Source organism: Epargyreus clarus, unplaced genomic scaffold (assembly GCF_041222505.1).
Source record: "Epargyreus clarus isolate Ecla_fem2 unplaced genomic scaffold, WU_Ecla_fem_2.2 ptg000021l, whole genome shotgun sequence".
NCBI classification, from domain to species: Eukaryota; Metazoa; Arthropoda; class Insecta; order Lepidoptera; family Hesperiidae; genus Epargyreus; species Epargyreus clarus.
In genome coordinates, this window is record NW_027332228.1 from 13226996 (window position 1) to 13245162 (window position 18167).

The 18167-nt window shown below is 35.8% G+C and overlaps 1 protein-coding gene and 1 long non-coding RNA gene across 2 annotated transcripts in view; one reads left to right on the forward strand and one right to left on the reverse strand.

Moving 5' to 3' along the window:
* The window catches only part of stan (protocadherin-like wing polarity protein stan), a 282028-nt gene that overhangs the window by 138190 nt on the left and 125671 nt on the right, over positions 1-18167 (forward strand). Inside the window, exon 4 of the mRNA XM_073084689.1 lies at positions 14494-14530. The gene's annotated coding sequence lies outside the window, so the exon portion shown is untranslated. The remainder of the gene's footprint in view (positions 1-14493; positions 14531-18167) is intronic.
* Positions 3026-10676, reverse strand: LOC140750633 (uncharacterized). Its single transcript, XR_012103234.1, has 2 exons — positions 10283-10676; positions 3026-5093 (listed from the first exon to the last, which is right to left on the reverse strand). It is a non-coding gene; the product is annotated as an uncharacterized LOC140750633 (long non-coding RNA).

Genomic DNA, 18167 nt, shown 5'->3' on the forward strand with positions numbered 1-18167 from the left:
ACACGCTATGAAAAGAAAACATTACCCTCCACGGTCGGATAAAAAAGGGTTGTAGTCAGAAAATTTATGATACTGGCAAATTTGTCATAAATGGTTATACCGTAGAAGTCGCTAAGAGCCTTCCGAGTTGCGAGCACCTTTTTGTAGACTCCTATATCATGCTCAGAGAATTCGTGTACTTATGAACAAAATTCATTACACAAGCTGTCATTACACGTAAGAACACATTATACATAAGAACACACGTACACAAAGCGTGTCGGCAGACAATGTCGCCGTGCAGTTCAGAGGCAAACAATTTGCGTCTCCATACGCCGTTAAAGTACCGAAATTACCGTCTGTTTCAACCTCTACGTAATTACTCTGTGATTGCATCGTGTTACTCCTGGAAGATTATTTTAGTTGCATACCTTACTAACAGTCTGTAGTTTTACATACTCTTGATTTGTATTGCATTGAGTTACGTGTTATAAAAGTTGTTGATTTTCATCTACTTAGGAAAAAGATGTACCCACTCAGAAATAGGACTTTCAGTCCCCCACGCTGACCAAATGAAGAACAGACTTTGGGAGCATTGTAAAAACACAACACTCTGTGTCTTATAAGATTTTTCCCAAGGTTCTTTTTGTAAAGCTAATGATAAGTAATAACTAAAGCATTAAAAATAAGATATAAACATAATTACTGGGAATTCGAACCTCCATAATAATAGGTCTTCATCTCCATCTTTAGTTTTGATCATTTAGCTGTATTAGAATATATTCTATGTATTATAATTGTACTAATTTGTGGATGGGAAACAAAGGTTCTGAGGTAGTAACCATACCAACCAAGATTTGTCGCCGTGATGAATAATGATTTGAAAAGAGAAAAATACCGGAGTCTACTGGTATTAGAACGATTGGAACAGTGCCAACGCCTGATGTAAAGGTGTACCTATACACTCCATAAAGAACCAAAAAAGATTTAAAAAAAAAACATCGATACACGCTAAACTGTATAAATAGGCACTTCACTAACTTTTAGTACACTTTAAAAATAAAGTTTGGAAAATCCAAAAGTGCACGCCTCATAATCTCATTTTTTTTTTACAATGAAATTGATTATTTGTAAAAGTGTATATTATATAAATAATGTAGAAATAGAAAAACACCTCAATAGTCAATGTAACTTTACAGTGTCTTGTAAAAAAGTACCATTTATAGATATCAGATGGAGTTATATTCACGAGGTTACAACTTAAGAATTTACATTTGACTTTTTTTTTTAAATTTTTTATTATTTATTTCTATTCAATAAACAAATAAAAAAAATGATTTTAAAGAAGTTTAGCAACTTTTTTTTTATTGTTGTTGTATTAGTTTTTTATAAATAATAATTTAATGACAGTGAATTAAACGCTCATATTGACTAAGAAATTATTTCGTGTGTTACTTTAGATAATTAAAAAAAAAATTATTCCGATACGATCATTTTTTCGACCAATTTTGATGCCACATAAACCCGTCCATACACGGACGTCCAGAAAAGATTATGTTTAATATTATTATTTACTATGTTAAACAAAAAAATTGTTATTAAAATATATTTTATGTGCCTGATAAATTATTTGACTTGATATTAGTGCACTCAAATTAACCTATAAGTGCAATATAAATAACAAAAAATCAATTTCAGTTTCGAGAAAACTGCTTTTTGAAATGTCGAGAGTAGAGCACAACCTCAACGCTTCGCTTATGAGGCGTGCAATATATTTTACTAAAATCCGATTTATGATATGAATTTTAGGTGAAACAGAATATTATATCTCGCCATTGGAAAATGTTTTGCATTCTTGAAAATATCCTTTCCAAGGGTCATAGTATTAAAAATTCACAAAATTCATGAACATAAAACGAAACGCCGGCTACATTCATGTTTTTACAACCCATCTTATTTCAAAGTGTTATAAAATATTTACGGCCGTATTTACGCGCCCACTGAGGGATCATGGTTAAGGACGGCTGCACACGATACGTTAATGGAACTGACAAAGTTGCTACGAGCCGTATTATTCGGCCTACGTGGGCGGAGGCCCTACGTCGGATTAAGGAAGGCGTGGTAAAGGCTAACGTTCAAGTTTGTGAAAAGTGACAGTTAATTACATTTGTGCAGTGGTTTTCATAATACAAGGTTAATTTGATTGGCCGCATTGAAAGTTGTGAACATTAAAATTAATCAAATTTTAGTTTACTCAACATAACATTTCATATTATAAGACGATATCATATTTGTCAACTGCGAAAGTATCTAAAAACAAATTAGAAAACACTTAAGGACTCAGGACTACTAAATACTCAAAGAATTTAGCTTATACGATCCTAGCAACCTTTACGCAATAAAAATATAAATATTTTACTCCGTAACAATGTAATGCCATCAAAAACATAACATAAAAAAGCAAGTCTCATAACTTAGTTTTTCTATCGTAAAAAGTTGTGAGATCCATGTATTAGCAAGTCAGTTAATTTATTCAGTCCCTACTAAGGGACCTTCTGTCTAAAATTAATTCGTATTTAGCTAACCTAACAATACCTTATGAAACCATATCAATATTAAAGAAGTAGTCATGGCAGTGGTCGAATCACGAACAGTACCACCGCCTTACAATAAAACGGTCGACCCATGTAAAACAATTATTTAATTGCACATAAATCCCCTGAAAATGCAATACCGAAATAAATCAACTCGACTCTCCGCTCTTACAGTTAACAAGTTTGTTATCTAAAAAAGTTGAATGGTCGCGAAATCTCGGGAAAAATCCTTCAATTAAAACTCTTAAGGAAACCAGTTGTACGGCGTGTAAAGTTTTTACTGGGATAAGAGTAACGAGATAACTGGGGGCAAGTTTGCGTTTACTTGGGTTTGGTTCGAGTATGTCCACGTTTTACTATGAAGAAAGTTAAAGTGTATGTTTGTGTTTATCTATACTAATATTATAAAAAGAGTTATGGGAGCTGGGCGTCGAGGAAATAATTGCAGTCTATTTCGCGAACAAATTAAATTTTTATTTAAATTTAACACAAATTTTACACAAGTTTTAACAAAAATGAAATTAAAAAAATAAATTGATGGGATAGGTCGAGTCACTTTCCGCGATGGAGGTGAACTGATTCCATGGTGGACGGCCACCTGTACGTGGGACGGCCACCCGCGCGTGGGACGGCCACCTGCGCGCCTCGTCAGCGTTGGCCGTTCCGCGAAGGCCCGATGCAGCGCAAGCACGATGCAGCGTGAGAACGGTGTAGGGCTGGCGCGATGCAGCCTTAACGTGTAGGGCTGTCGCTTACACGTAACTTCTCCCGCCCCAGCTGAGCAACTATTTGCCTACGTTTAGTGCAAATATTGCGGCCTTCTTGTCCTCTCGTGTAGCTGTCGACGAGTGATGCTCACTTGAGGTTGCACACGGTTGAAGAGATATTTCAACATTCGATTTTGATATGTCTTCTGATTTTCTATTTCGCCGGTATCGCCTTATGTACGCAATAGCGAGAGCAATTGTACCCAGTAGGATTAACAGGTACAGAGGAAGAGTAGTATGGTAAGTACTCATCGAAGTGGCGTCGGTTACTTTTGGTGAAGTTTCCATTGATATTTGGTCTTCAATGACATGTAGTTTATTAAGATCTATTGCAGTTATGTTGAAATGAGCTTTTCGATTCCTTGAAGATGACAAGGCTAATAATTCAGAATTTGTGAATGTAAGTATTTCGAAATGCTGTCCACGGAGTTTATCGTTGACGTTGGTGATAGTGAATTCTGTTGTTCTGATGCTGCAGGTTCTCGGTATAGTAGCAAGGAAACTACCCTCGATGATTTGATGGCGTTCCTGTCCACATAGCGTTTGTACTTTCGTGGGGGTTTGAAAAGATAGTATATAGTGTTGATCGTCAAGCTCCAGTAGAGCCTCCTGAGACAGAAAAATAGGCGTGGGGTGACACGTTTCATCTATTTTCTGTAAATGAATTAGTGTGCTGATGCAGTCCTGAGATGTTCTGGTTTGATAGCTCATTTGTTGCTTGCATATGAATATGGTGTCGACCTTCGGGCATTCTGCCTCCATGTATGCATATTCCTTGGAGTTGGTTGCAACAAAAGGAGATGGGGGAATTATAACTTCATGGTGCTTATTAGGAACTGGACACAAACGGTAAAGGTCATAAGTTGATGGAGATACAATGGGAAATTTAAGAACAATAATGAGTTTATTGTCTACGAAATAACATCCTAACCTAATTAAATCATAGTAGAGTCGAGCATCAACTAAATTAATAATCTGATCTTGGTTATATATATCTTTCAATCTGCTTAACATATCAATTACATTACTAGTACTTAAAACAGAATGATGTACGGTACTTGTACGGCTAAACGCTAAAATATTTTCTATTCTATCTATCTCTAATCGCAAATCTTGAATATTTTCAGCTATAAGTGTTAATATTTGCGACAATTGGACATAACGGGTAAGCTGTATAGTATTATTACTTGTAGTATTAATATAGCGTGTCAAAGCTTTTTCTAACTTAACTTGATTGCTACTTAAATTACTTAATATTTCTGTTTGATGGAAAGACATCTGCTTATATAAACTTATGTGATTATTTAAACTATTAGCTAAATCTACATCATTCTTCTGTAAGATATGAAACATTTGCTCATACTGTAAAGCATCATTATAATCGAGGTTTCCCGTAATACTTTTAATTATGGATCCCAATGGATTGATTAAACCACGCTTGGTTCTTTTTGTTGGCAGAAAAGTATCTAATTGAGAATTTATTTCCTTAATTTTGTCAGACAAGTGTATGATTTGATATTTAAAAAGAGCGAAGCCTCTAGTAGTTAAGTTATTTGTGACATCAGTTAACTGAGTTTTAGTCAAATCTAATTGCTTCTGAATTTCATCAAAATTAATATCATGTAAAAAGGTGTGATAATGTGAGGTTATTTTTGCAGGTCCGAGTTTGAAAGGAAGAATGCCAGGACCATCATTTAAACTGTCAAGTCGAATGTCTTGTGCTTGGGCCAGGTGTATCAGGATCACCAGACATCTGTAACAATCCAGACGTTTTGCGTTTACGTTTCAGTCTATTTTTAGCTACGGGTGTGCGCTTCTTTGAAGTGTATATATGTACAGGTAAGTTTGAAATAACTCTATCATGTATGTAACGCGGTGCAATTTTTTGTCTTGTAGCTACCGGGTTCCTAATGTAAACTTCTTGTCCTTCTTCATAATCTATCTGTGGTTCTCTACGTGCATTCTGTTGAGACATAAGTGTGTTACGTTCAGTCTGTGAAATGTCGTGAATAATTTTATATACTAAATCCATTTTATGACGATGGTCTTGAATGTATTGTTGCATTAGTCGTTCATTTAAGTTTAAGTCAGTAGGGTCACGCGGATCGAAATGTCCAGATATTAAGTCAAAGGGTCTGCATTTTGTTAAACTATGTACGGAACTATTGTAGGCAATTATAGCATAATTCATTAAAGTAGAAGTGGATTCATTTTTATACTGTAGTTTTAATAACCTTAAGTGTTCGAGTATGGTGCTATGAAGACGTTCAATCATTCCGTTTTCATTAGGAGAATAAGGTGCAGTAGTGTGATGGTGTACATTATGTAACAGAAGAAATTCTCTAAATACCTGATTAGTAAATTCTGTTCCTTGGTCAGTAGTTAAATTAATTGGAAATCCATGATGAGTGCACAAGGTAAGAAAAGCTTTTACTATATTTGGGGCTGTACAATCAGATATTTTGTATATTTGAGCGTATTTAGAAAATGCGTCTATTACAGTTAAGTACTTTTCTTGATTAATTGTTAATACATCTGCATGTACCATTTCAAAAGGTTTACTAGGAGGTGGCACAATTTTAAATTCTGGACGAATTGGATGACGGTCGTATTTAGCTCTACTACATGTAGTACATGAATTTATAAATTTACTTATAGATTCTTTTAACTTAGGCCAAAAGTATCTATGATAAAGGGATAAATAAGTTTCTGTGATACCACGATGGTTCGTTTTACCTTCGTGATACTTGCGTATAATATCTTGTTGCTCAAAATAGCTGCTGACATTTTCTAATTCATGCTTAACTAGGACTAATCTTATTGATGAATTTTTAAAGAATTCTTGCAAAATTGGTACAACTGTAAGCATTTTTTCAGGCGGATTTACAAGAAGAGCAGTTAGAATCTTTGGGTCGATGAAATTTTTTACTGTATTTATTAAATCTTGTTGAAAATTATTAGCTGAAATATCTGTAACTACTTTTTCATACGTGTTGAAAGGTGTTGTGACTTTTGGTTTACGGTTAGATGGATGCTCACAAATATTAAGAATTAACTGTTTATGATATTTATTCAAAGGGTCATTGACAATAGGTATTTCAAGTACAGGATCTTCATTACTGGTATGCATGGTTTCACTACGTGATCTGACAGTTTCAACGTCATTCGCAGGTATTAATTCGTCAGTAATAGAAAAACGAGAGTTTGCTGTTACTGTGGAACATGGACTACTTAAGGGTTCTATGTTTGGTGCTGTGTCAGTCGACGATTGGCTTATAAAGGGTCTATCATCTGGAGCGGTAACAGTTGATGATGAACAAGTTGAGATATTAACAGCTATTGAGTTTAAATCTTCATTATGAATTTCAACTCTAGAAAGAGCGTCTGCATTAATATTAAGTCTCCCTTTTTTGTAAATTACTGTAAAGTCATATTCGGCTAATTTTAATTTCCATCTTGTCAACCTACAATTCGATTCTTTTAAGTTCATGAGCCATTGCAAGGGCTTATGGTCTGTAAAGATTTTAAACTTTCGGCCACACAGATATGCTCTAAAATATTTAGTCGCCCACACAATTGCTAGCAATTCTTTTTCAATTGTAGAATAATTTAATTCACTGTCATTAAGAGTCCTGGATGCGTACGCTACTGGTCGGTCACTACCTATAGGTCCTTGTGATAAAATAGCTCCAAGTGCAAAGTTTGATGCGTCTGTGGTCAAATTAAACTCCTTAGTGAAATCAGGGTATTGTAATATCGGATCGTTTGTCAGTAGTGTTTTACAGTGATTAAAACATTCAATGTATTCTTCAGACAAGGTTATTTTTGCACCTTTTTTTAAACAGCTAGTTAGTGGTTTGGTCAGTCTTGCAAAGTTAGGTATGAAACGTCTGTAATAACCTAGCAAGCCTAAAAATCCTTTAATTTGTATTGTAGTTTTGGGAATTGGATACTTTGAAATAGCACTAATTTTGTCAGGGTTTGGCTTTACTCCGTCAGATGTTATAATATGTCCCAAATACGGTGTTTCATGTTTCAGAAACTCGGATTTGTCCATTTGAATCTTAAAATTGGATTGACGAAGTCGGTCAAAAACTTTACGTAAATTAACTATATGTTCTTGTAGTGAGGTGGAAAATACAAGTATATCGTCTAAGTAAACTACGCAAATTTCATTCTGTAAGCCTTGTAAAACGTTGTCTATGACTCTCTGAAAGGTTGATGGGGCATTTTTAAGACCCATGGGCATTCTTAAAAATTCAAAGTGTCCGGGAGCAAAGTCAACACTAAATGCAGTTTTATGTATGTCATCAGGGTGAGTCTCCACTTGATAAAAACCACTAGCTAGGTCCAAAGTCGAAAAGTATTGGCATTTACCTAATTTGTCAAGTATGTCGTTAATATTAGGGATGGGGTATTTGTCATCAATAGTCTTTTCATTCAGTCGTCTAAAATCAACCACAAGTCTCCACTTAGTCTTACCCGAAGCATCTGCCTTTTTGGGTACAATCCAGATGGGTGCACTCCACGCAGAACTAGATGGTCTGATAATTCCCTGATCAATCATACTTTTTATTTGAGCCCGTACTTCATTTCTATGCACATGAGGGTATTTATATGTCTTACAATGAACAGGAAATTCATCGGTAGTTTTTATACGATGTTTGATATTATTGGTGAATGTAAGTGGCTCGTTTTCTACATAAAAAACATCGGCATATTTTTTGCATAAGGCAAATAAATTTGCACTTTCTTCCTTATTTAAATGATCAGTTCGTAATCTGGATAAAATTTTTTGAGTGCGATCTAAATTTTTATTTTTATTACAAAAATCATAGGCCGAAACTGATTGTTCACTGAATAAACTTGCAGAAATTGGTTGGATCAATGTGAAAATCACATCATTTTTAGAAGGGTTAGAAACTTCTACATAGGCTTGGCTATTTTCAGAAATAGTCAAACAATCACCAATACTACATTCACAAATGGTTTGTCTATCTATAATAATTTCACCGTTAGCTATAGTAGTTGGCACTTTAATAATTTTGCTAGATTGTGCTGGTATTATCACCTCTATTAAATTTACACTGCCAGATTCAAACATATGGATTTTATTTTTTGCAAACTGTGTGTTAAGTATGCGAGAGCCTAAATCAATTTTTGCTTGCCACTGCTCTAATAAATCACAACCTATTAAACCGTCGAAATAATTGTGAAACCTATAAATGTAAAGCTTTACGGGGTTATTGTCATTAATTTCAGAAAAACATGGTATTTCTATGGAATAGTCATTTCTAGTAGAAGCATGAATATTTGTCACAATAAAAGGGTCGTAATATAATGGTAAATCCGAATAGTATCTTTCTATAGCTTCTGGATTGATAAAGGATTGATTTGCTCCTGTATCTATTAATAATTTCAGAGGTGGGTTATGAATTTGAATGTATGGAAGCTGTCTTTTATTTTGTAAATTTAATTCTATCTTGGGACACTTGAAATTTGAGCTGACAAAAAATTTTCGTCCGTTTGTTCGTCAGTCTGTTCAATAAATTGTTGGTCATTTATGTAACCGTTTCCCACTAAGTGTTCAACTACGTTAGATGGGGTGTCATAGCTCATGTCATAGTTATCGACGAAGTTATGGTCAATGTCATCACAGTTATCATACTCATTAGTATTAATTTCTTGGTAATAATTTGGAGAACGGTACTGACCTTGTCGGCTCCAGTCAGGTTTCATTGAAGTCGGTGGCAATGTACGGGCTTTGGGGTGGCTAATGCCACTCATAGGCTGTCCGTGCATTTGATTACTGACCTGGCGTTGGTGCTGTGTGGGGTGAGTTTCCCTAAGTGGTATCCTAAAACCAGTGCTCATATTCGATCGTGGTAGAGCCCTAAACATTTGCTGGGTTTTTGATGGACCTTGATAAGGCTTATTTAAGTGTGGCAACATCTGAGAATTATTCATGCGTGACTGCTGGCTAATTTGCTTATTAAAGAAAGGATTAAAATTGTTAGTTCTGAATGATGGTGTCTGTTGTGTAAGTTTTCGTGAATAAGAATTTCTATTTTGCATGTAAATAATATTTAATTCCTCCTGAGCAAACTCCAAGGCCTTTTCAAGCGTTGGAGGCCTCATACAACGTATGCGTGAGCCTAATGGTTCACGTAAGCCTTTAAGGAAAGTCTGTAAAGCTAATTTTTTATATAAGGTCCGTTTAGCTTCAACGGTAGTGGAAATATCATCATGTAACTCAACATATGTCATTATTGTACCGAGTAAATTCTGAATTCGTTCATAAAAAATGTGGGGTGTGTCATTACCTTGAGATAACATAGATAAATCGCTATACAATGAAGATTCATCACGATGATCTGAAAAGGTATTAATAAGAGCTGCGCGGATTCCATTCCAATCCGATGGGATGCCATTCGTAGCTAAGGTTCTAGCCGCGGGTCCCTTAATTTTATTTAAAATTCCATTTATCACTGCATAATTATTTAACTCATTTCCAGATGCCGGATCGACATATGCTAATACAATTTGATCACATATGTTTAAAAATCTAATTAAAACATTTGAATTTCCATCAAACTCAGGGACTAATCTTAAAGCATTAAAAATTTTATCGGTTTTGTCTGACAAAGAAGCAGAAATTGCCGTTCCACTTACACTTGGCATTGAATTTTCTGTCATATTTAATGATTCTTCTATGACAAATAAATCTAAATTACGATTACGGTCTCGTATAGATCTACGAATTTCCTGACGAGAACTGGGTGAACTACCCTTATTTGCTCGTAATAAAAAAAATCTTGAAAGATTTTATGTCACTGTTCACTCAAATTTTCAATAAAATTATATTTATAGGGATAGGAAGGACATATATTGTATAGGAGCTGCAACCAATAGGTACATACTTAATATCTACTTATTACCCACAGAAGTAGCTTCATCTCGTATTTGCACATCGATTTTTGGATGTAGCGAGCTGAGCAGGGTTCCCCGACGTCCGGATCTCGTTCAATGGTTCGGTTTCCCGTTTAATAGCGATAGTCCGAAACACGCGCAAACCGGGAACTTTCGATTGCGCCAGTTATGGGTTCTGCGCCACTTATGGGTTCCTCGTTTAATTGCGATAGTCCGAAACACGCACAAACCGGGAACTTTCGACTGCGCCAGTTATGGGTTCTGCGCCACTTATGGGTTCCTCGTTTAATTGCGATAGTCCGAAACACGCACAAACCGGGAACTTTCGACTGCGCCAGTTATGGGAGCTGGGCGTCGAGGAAATAATTGCAGTCTATTTCGCGAACAAATTAAATTTTTATTTAAATTTAACACACATTTTACACAAGTTTTAACAAAAATGAAATTAAAAAAATAAATTGATGGGATAGGTCGAGTCACTTTCCGCGATGGAGGTGAACTGATTCCATGGTGGACGGCCACCTGTACGTGGGACGGCCACCCGCGCGTGGGACGGCCACCTGCGCGCCTCGTCAGCGTTGGCCGTTCCGCGAAGGCCCGATGCAGCGCAAGCACGATGCAGCGTGAGAACGGTGTAGGGCTGGCGCGATGCAGCCTTAACGTGTAGGGCTGTCGCTTACACGTAACTAGAGGAAAGCTTTGTTTGTTTGTTTGATTGTAATGCATAGGCTCAAAAATTACTGGACCGATTTTAAAAATTCTTTCACCATTCGAAAGCTAAATTATCCACGAGTAACATGGCTATATATATGAAATATATTTGAAAAATAGATTTTGAGGCGGTACAAAGTTTGCCGGGTCAGGTAGTTAAATCTAAACTAATGATTTTCAATAATAGTAGTAATGGTAGCAGTATCAGTATAGAGAGTATAGTGAGATATAAACCGTTATCGTTTTTACTGGGATAAGAGTAACGAGATAACTGGGGGCGAGTTTGCGCTTAGTTGGGTTTGGTTCGAGTATGTCCACGTTTACGTATATTACGATGGGAAATGAAGTGTCTGAGAGGTAGTAGGTAATAGTAATGGTTTTATTTTAATATTTTTTGATGTGAAACATCTATAGCCGCACGTAAAAGCGATTTCTGGCGTGGCGACGCATGCCGTGGTATGTATATACATGGTATATATATACAGTCTATATGCAGTAGTGTGTACGGTGTGCCGACGCGTCGCCATGCGCAATCGTAATATTTTATTTTATCATTATGATATATTTAGTTCCTATCACAATATGTTCTTTTCTGCATATTACTTTTACAAAATAATGTCGATGTTTCACATCTGCCAGGCGTCCCGTGACGGCTCACATTTTTTTGTTTAATTGTCTTCTACGGTGAAGTATTACTGATTTTAAACAGACTTTCGCGCAGTTAAAGTACAAAGATTACGTTTTGCAAAAAATAATTAGGGATCCTTCACAAATACAAATAAAGTTTGAATAGGAATAGAATAAAGTTTGAATAGGTAATTTATTAAAGAAACTTACATAGTATATTAAGGGGAAAATCAAAAGTTGAAAATCAAAAGACGTACTAGTCGACCCTACAATTTTTGAAAGTTCCCCTTGATTTCTCTGGTCTGCCATCATCAGACCCTAATTTCCTTATAATGGGACCACCTTTAAAATATCTTTTTCCAACAAAAAAAGAAATCATCGGGTCATAAACGACGAAGTTATCTACGAATAAACATAAAAAAACATATAGCTATACAGTTGAATTGAGAAACCTCCTTTTTTGAAGTCGGTTAAAATACAAAAACAGGTGAAGCCGCGTGCAAAACTTGTCCATTACAAAAGGAACGACTAGTAGACATTGTGGAATTTACTTCGACTCGAGTTGTTTTATAGCTCCGAACATTGTATGCTATTCGAGTACAGTTAGAAGTTTACTTCGCATCTCGCGAATGGGTATAAAACGTATGAGTTTTGCGAGCGTAAAGTTGAGTCAATAAGGTTGTTAACAAGTCTAAATACGGCGTTATTATAATGTGTATGTACTATGAATTGATGTGGTTTTCTGCAGTCGGGTTTTTAATTTTCTTTATAACATAATATACCGTTTTAGAAGGAAGTCATAATTATTTAAATAGAGCGATGTTTAGGTATGTGAAACATTTTATGTATTTAAGCACATTTGTTTTTATTTTATAATATAGGAGTAGCAGACGAGCATGCAGTCCACCTGATGGTAAGTGGCTACTGCCGCCCATGGACATCTGTAATCAACTCCAGATAGAATTGGATATTCCTGCCTGAGGTCGGCCACAGATGCGCCGCTACCCCTGAGGACTAAGCTGGAACGCCTCTGAAAAGTATGTCTCCGTTACCACACCCGTCAAAACAAAACACAGCAGCGCCTAACATTGCTGTTATTAGGCAGAAATAGGTGTGGTGGTGGTTCCGCCGGAGTCGAACCACAAAGAGTTCTACCACCTTCAAATTTCGGTGTAGTGTAAAGCCTAATAAAGAACTTAGAATCCTTTGTGGTTCGACTCCGGTGACACCACCGCCACACATATTTCTGCCTTTTAACAGCAGTGCTTAGTCCTACTGTGTTCTGGTTTGAAGGGTGTGGTAAGGGAGACATATTTCTCCAAGCCATTCCAGCTTAGTCCTCAGAAGCAGTGGCGCATCTGTGGCAGACTTCAAGTAGGAAACTTATCTTATCTGGAGTTGTTTACAGATTTTTATGAGGGGTAGTAGCTACTTACCATCAGGTGGACTGCATGCTCGTCTGCTACTCCTTTATTATAAAAAAATCTGTGTGTAAGTCGTCTTCTTTGGCAATAACTACAGCCCATTTTTGACACATTTTAACATACCTATAATTGTTAGAGTGGCATGGCTATATTTTTAAGTCGGATTTTGTGTTTTTGTAAGTATCCTATAGAATTACTTTACCTAGTAGCCTAAAGTAGTTAATTAGCCAGTCAACCGCATCTAAAGGAGCAGAGAGAATAGCCGCGTCATTAAATTTGCAACGGGTAATTAGTATTCCCGCCTTTACCCGGCCAGATATTTGTCGAGCAACGATTACCCGGTAATAACTCTTCAGTGCTGTTCAATGTAATAATAGTTTTCATTTACATTTACTGAGGACATAATAAGCGCAAACATTTTTGTGAAAACCAACGGCATTCTGGTACAAAAAATAATAAACATTGAAGTACTGTTTTCGTTTAAACGGTTTCGTTTTATTTAATAGAAGTTAAGATAAATGTATATAATTGTCATAAAATAAATAATATCGACGTATCAACCTGTCCCTTTTTTATTTTAATTCAATTCAGTGTGATACATGAAAGTGTAATAAATCTTCTTTTCTGTCTGATGAATTAAAACAATCATTTGTTTTTATCATCATCATCATCATCTCTTTATTAAACAACAAGTGGTCACTCTTTTCAGATAAGAATGTAGATTTTAGGTACACTTTGAAAAAAATATAGAGAATTTTTGTATGAACAGCAGCAGCAGTGTCGTGTATGAACGTCTTCTTTCGCTATCAAATCAAGACTTCGCAAGTCTGTTTAGGATTCGAACCTGCACCAAAACAGAGTTCGAAATTTACGGTACACACTGAAACAAAACTATTAAAAGGCATATTCTTTCAGTTCATTTCGCTCTCGACTATCGCAGCCCGGTTTACGGTCGGTAAACGTAAGATCGCGATCGTAAACTCGGCGGAGACAAACGTGGGTCGCAATCAAATTTGTATTCAAGCAACCCCGGATAGGTTGGAAGGGTCAGTCAATTACAGGAACTCGAATGGGGGTCCGGAGGTATCTTATATCCTTGTTTTTATTTTCTTTAAGCGATTTTACTTTGAATGGGTTATGTTGAGTCAGAGTTGGGATATGTAGTATTGTACAGAGTGATCTGTAGATATTTTGTTTGACTATCTAAATATATATAACTCAAGGATGACTGACTGACATAGTGATCTATCAACGCAGAGCCTAAACCACTGGACGGATCGGGCTGAAATTTGGCATGCAGGTAGATGTTATGATGTAGGCATTAACTAAGAAAGGGATAAAATAGGGGATGAAAGTTTGTATAAATCTTCTTAGTTAATAATACACTTCGTAACGCGAGCGAAGCCGCGGGCAAAAGCTCGGTAAGATATAAATTGAATTTGTTTTTTTTTTCTGTTTCAGATAACGGGCATCTAACTGGTCTCGAAGTTCTGTTAAGGTAAGATGATTACTACGTTAAAATAATTAGTCTTTATCTTTATAACAATTTAGATTTTTACATAACGTTAGAAAATTTGAGTAATAGAGATATAACCTACTTTTTATCCAAAAAAGTTCTAGGTTCCAGCTTAATATGACGTATGATCTCCAAATAATTTATCACTTCCTAAATACCTGCCCAAATAAGACGGTGAAACATTTATTTGTCCATCTCGCAAAAAACTCAATATAAGAACTGACTTCGAAATTTCACCATCATCCTACAAAATTTAAAAACGAATATACACTGCTACTAGACATATTGTTTTAGCTAAAACTAATTCAGTACTCATTATACTTGCAAGCGATGCGAATTTTTTTTTACCAAAAATAGCCAGAGTAAAAAGTTACAAATATGAACTTAACTACTAAAACTCATTTTTCAAAGCATAGACAATAATATCCGCGGTTAACATACGGTGCTATTTGAAGCTTCTCAAACATGCAAAAGCTCTTAAAACCGGAGTATTATTTCAGCTAAATGTAGCATGTTTAGTTTGAACACATCATTTGAACTTTGTTTGTTTGTACTAAGATTTAAAATAAACCATCATCCCCTATATATTTACCATGCTTTTATTAAGCAATGATTTGCGATTGGTTTAAAGCTGTGTTGTAATGGGTTTACGACTAGTACTATCACACATTTGTTATGAGTTTGTCTCACAATCTAGGCCACGTGTGGTATCTCCGCATATTTTGTTTTAAATTAAACAAACAACCCGCCCTTGCGGGAATTAATATGATAAATAAAATACAATTTACGTCAACCGAACCATTCCCTTTTTGTATTTTCTGAAGAAATCTAATAAAAACGAATGAGAAAGCTAGTGTAAACCATTGACACTTGAAACCTATAAGAATTTCACGTGTCATTTCTTCGTCTTCACAACAATGGTGGTATCGGAAACCATCAAATTTCATATCCGCATAAAACGTTGAACGTCAAACAATGCGTTTGTTCCCACACGATGTTAAACAATTTGGTATCAATTTATGCCACTTACTGGCGCCAAATCGAGCGGCAAAGGGTGCACGTGCGAACACCGACCTCCTTGCACCCTTTGAGAAATAAACTGGGCTAACGTAATAGGGAGTTGCATGAAGTAAATTGTAGCAGTGAAAATTTAACATATATTGTATTGTTTAGTTCGTAATACTTTTTGGTATAGCAAGCCTATCTATGTATAGAAAATTATTAACTATAAGTTTTTCATCTTCCCATAAAAGTACGTTAAAATTGGTACGGATTGATCCCAAGCACAAACGTCTGATTTTTACAGGCTCTTATTCAATTTATTAAAATTATGTGCGTATAAGAGATGAATGATATGCTGTAGCGGCGAATATATGGGTGTTTGACGTCGACCCTTTCGCATTTAGCCAGCGTGGTGGATCATGACCTATACCCAAATGATGATAAAAGTCACCAGTGAGCAACAGCGGCACAGTAATGGTATAACAAAAACGGTTCCACCGACGTATCCAAATTCAGGAAAAATTTAACCTCAACAATTCATACCCTTATTTAGAACCTACAGAATTTACCAAAGGGGCACACGTGTAGACTTGCCGAAACAGCGTCTACGAAGGCTTCATTATGCTACGGAGCACGGAACTCTGAAATACGAGGGGAGATCCTATCTCCCTCATTTTTGATACTTTAAGCTCCTTAGGGGAAGAAAATTCAGTGCACATTTGTATCGTTCTGATTAAGTCGAAACAAAGTGAGAGTCATTTATTTAAATAGTGAAATGATAATTAATTTTGTTTGTGTTTTTAATTAAACACCGATTGCATTGGTGAAACTTTGTTATTATTTTTCTATTTGGGTAGGTTTAAAATCTAGTTATTGATAAATTTTGAGGCATGTATAATAATAAAGGATTTATATTTCTCATGTCCTTTTGAATATGGAATTTTAAGATAATCCATCCAAAATAAATAAACGATACTTTTTGAGAAAATAATGCGCTTAGGGGTGGAACATAAAGAGTGGTTGCAATAATGTAATTTAAAATACCGCCCTTTATATCAAAACCTGATTTAAGTTATGTGCAACATGAAAATTCACTCCCTTACTTCCCTTATTTATAACATAATAAATAAAATAAATTTATCGTAGCCAGATAACCAGAGTTTAAATAATATCTTGCGGCCTCTGCGAGACTTGATAAAGGCCCTAAACTGGGCACGTAAAGACCCTTTGCCTTAACTAATTAGTAGCAAGTTACTGAACCTCGGTAGAGCCTCCCATTCCTTACAATTACATCCTTAATTCTAGGGTGTCTGCCTCTGCATACTTTCGCGCAAATTTTACGCAAGTTTTTGTTTTATTTTTATTTCTTCATTAAAATCATAAATCCAATATAGAGCACGAAATACAGGTAAGAGGACATTACCGCCGATGGAAATCTGTAATCAACCTCAGATAGGATTGGAATCCCACAAGAGGTGGGCCACAGTCGCGTTGTTACTTCTGAGGAGTAACTCCTGATATTGATGGTTCCAAGAATCGAATTTTGACAATTTCTAGTACACAGGAATAAAGGACACAAGTTTTTATCCTCCCTCCTTCTCACCATTATCAAAACATTTTTAGAAGAACACAGAAAAGAAGAAAACACAAGCGCTTAACACTGACAAATACTACCTACTTAAAAATATTAATTTATTATAATTATCAATGCCGTAATAAATTTAGTTTAAGCATAGTCAAACAGTATTTCTTCGACATGACTAAAGTACTAAAATATGCAAGTTAATACCCACCTCTCCCTGTAGTTAATTACCGGGAAAGCCCGAAGCGTACCGTTCCTAACATTTAGACCCTTAGGCTTAACCTTCATAACTTTATGTTCTAGATTCTAGTGAAATTAATGTTTAAGGTACCGCGGAAACAAATTGAATTTCTAAAATTATTATTTAAATCCGATTATGGGATCTTTTGATGTAATACATAATAAGTATATTGTGATTATTTCTACTACCCCGTCATCAATTAAATGTTGTTGTTCAATATTCAATATTGTACAGCTGGACAGTCAGGTCAAGTCAGCGCGCTGCCTTTGTCGGAATTGGTTCTATTACGGTTTAAAACACATAGCTTAGCAAAAGCACGGACGTTCTTGCTACGAACGTGCAAGATGTGAATTGAACCTTCTTCTGAGGTATTTCTGGAGCGCTACGACATGGGGCTCTTCAAAAAAGGTATAAAAAGAGCTCTCCTCCAAAGCCAGCGATGCATTGGTGACTCCTCTGGTGTTGCAAATATCCATAGGCGACGGTGAATGCTTTCCATCACGTAGCCCGTCTGCCTCATCATTTAGGTATAATTATAAAAAAGTATATAGCTAGGCAAAGTATATAACATTCCTACATGTCCTTGTAGGAATGTTATATTAAGTAGACAGGTGGTATAGCAATAAGCTAAACAACTAAGTAGTGATAGGCCCACGATACCCTAAAATGACGGTGGAACCAAAAAAGTGATTTACTTTTCATCAGCTTAAAAAAATCAATAAAAGTTTAGCTGAAACGAAATAAGTTGAAGGTGGTAGAACCCTTTGATTGTTTGACTCCGGCGGCACCACCGC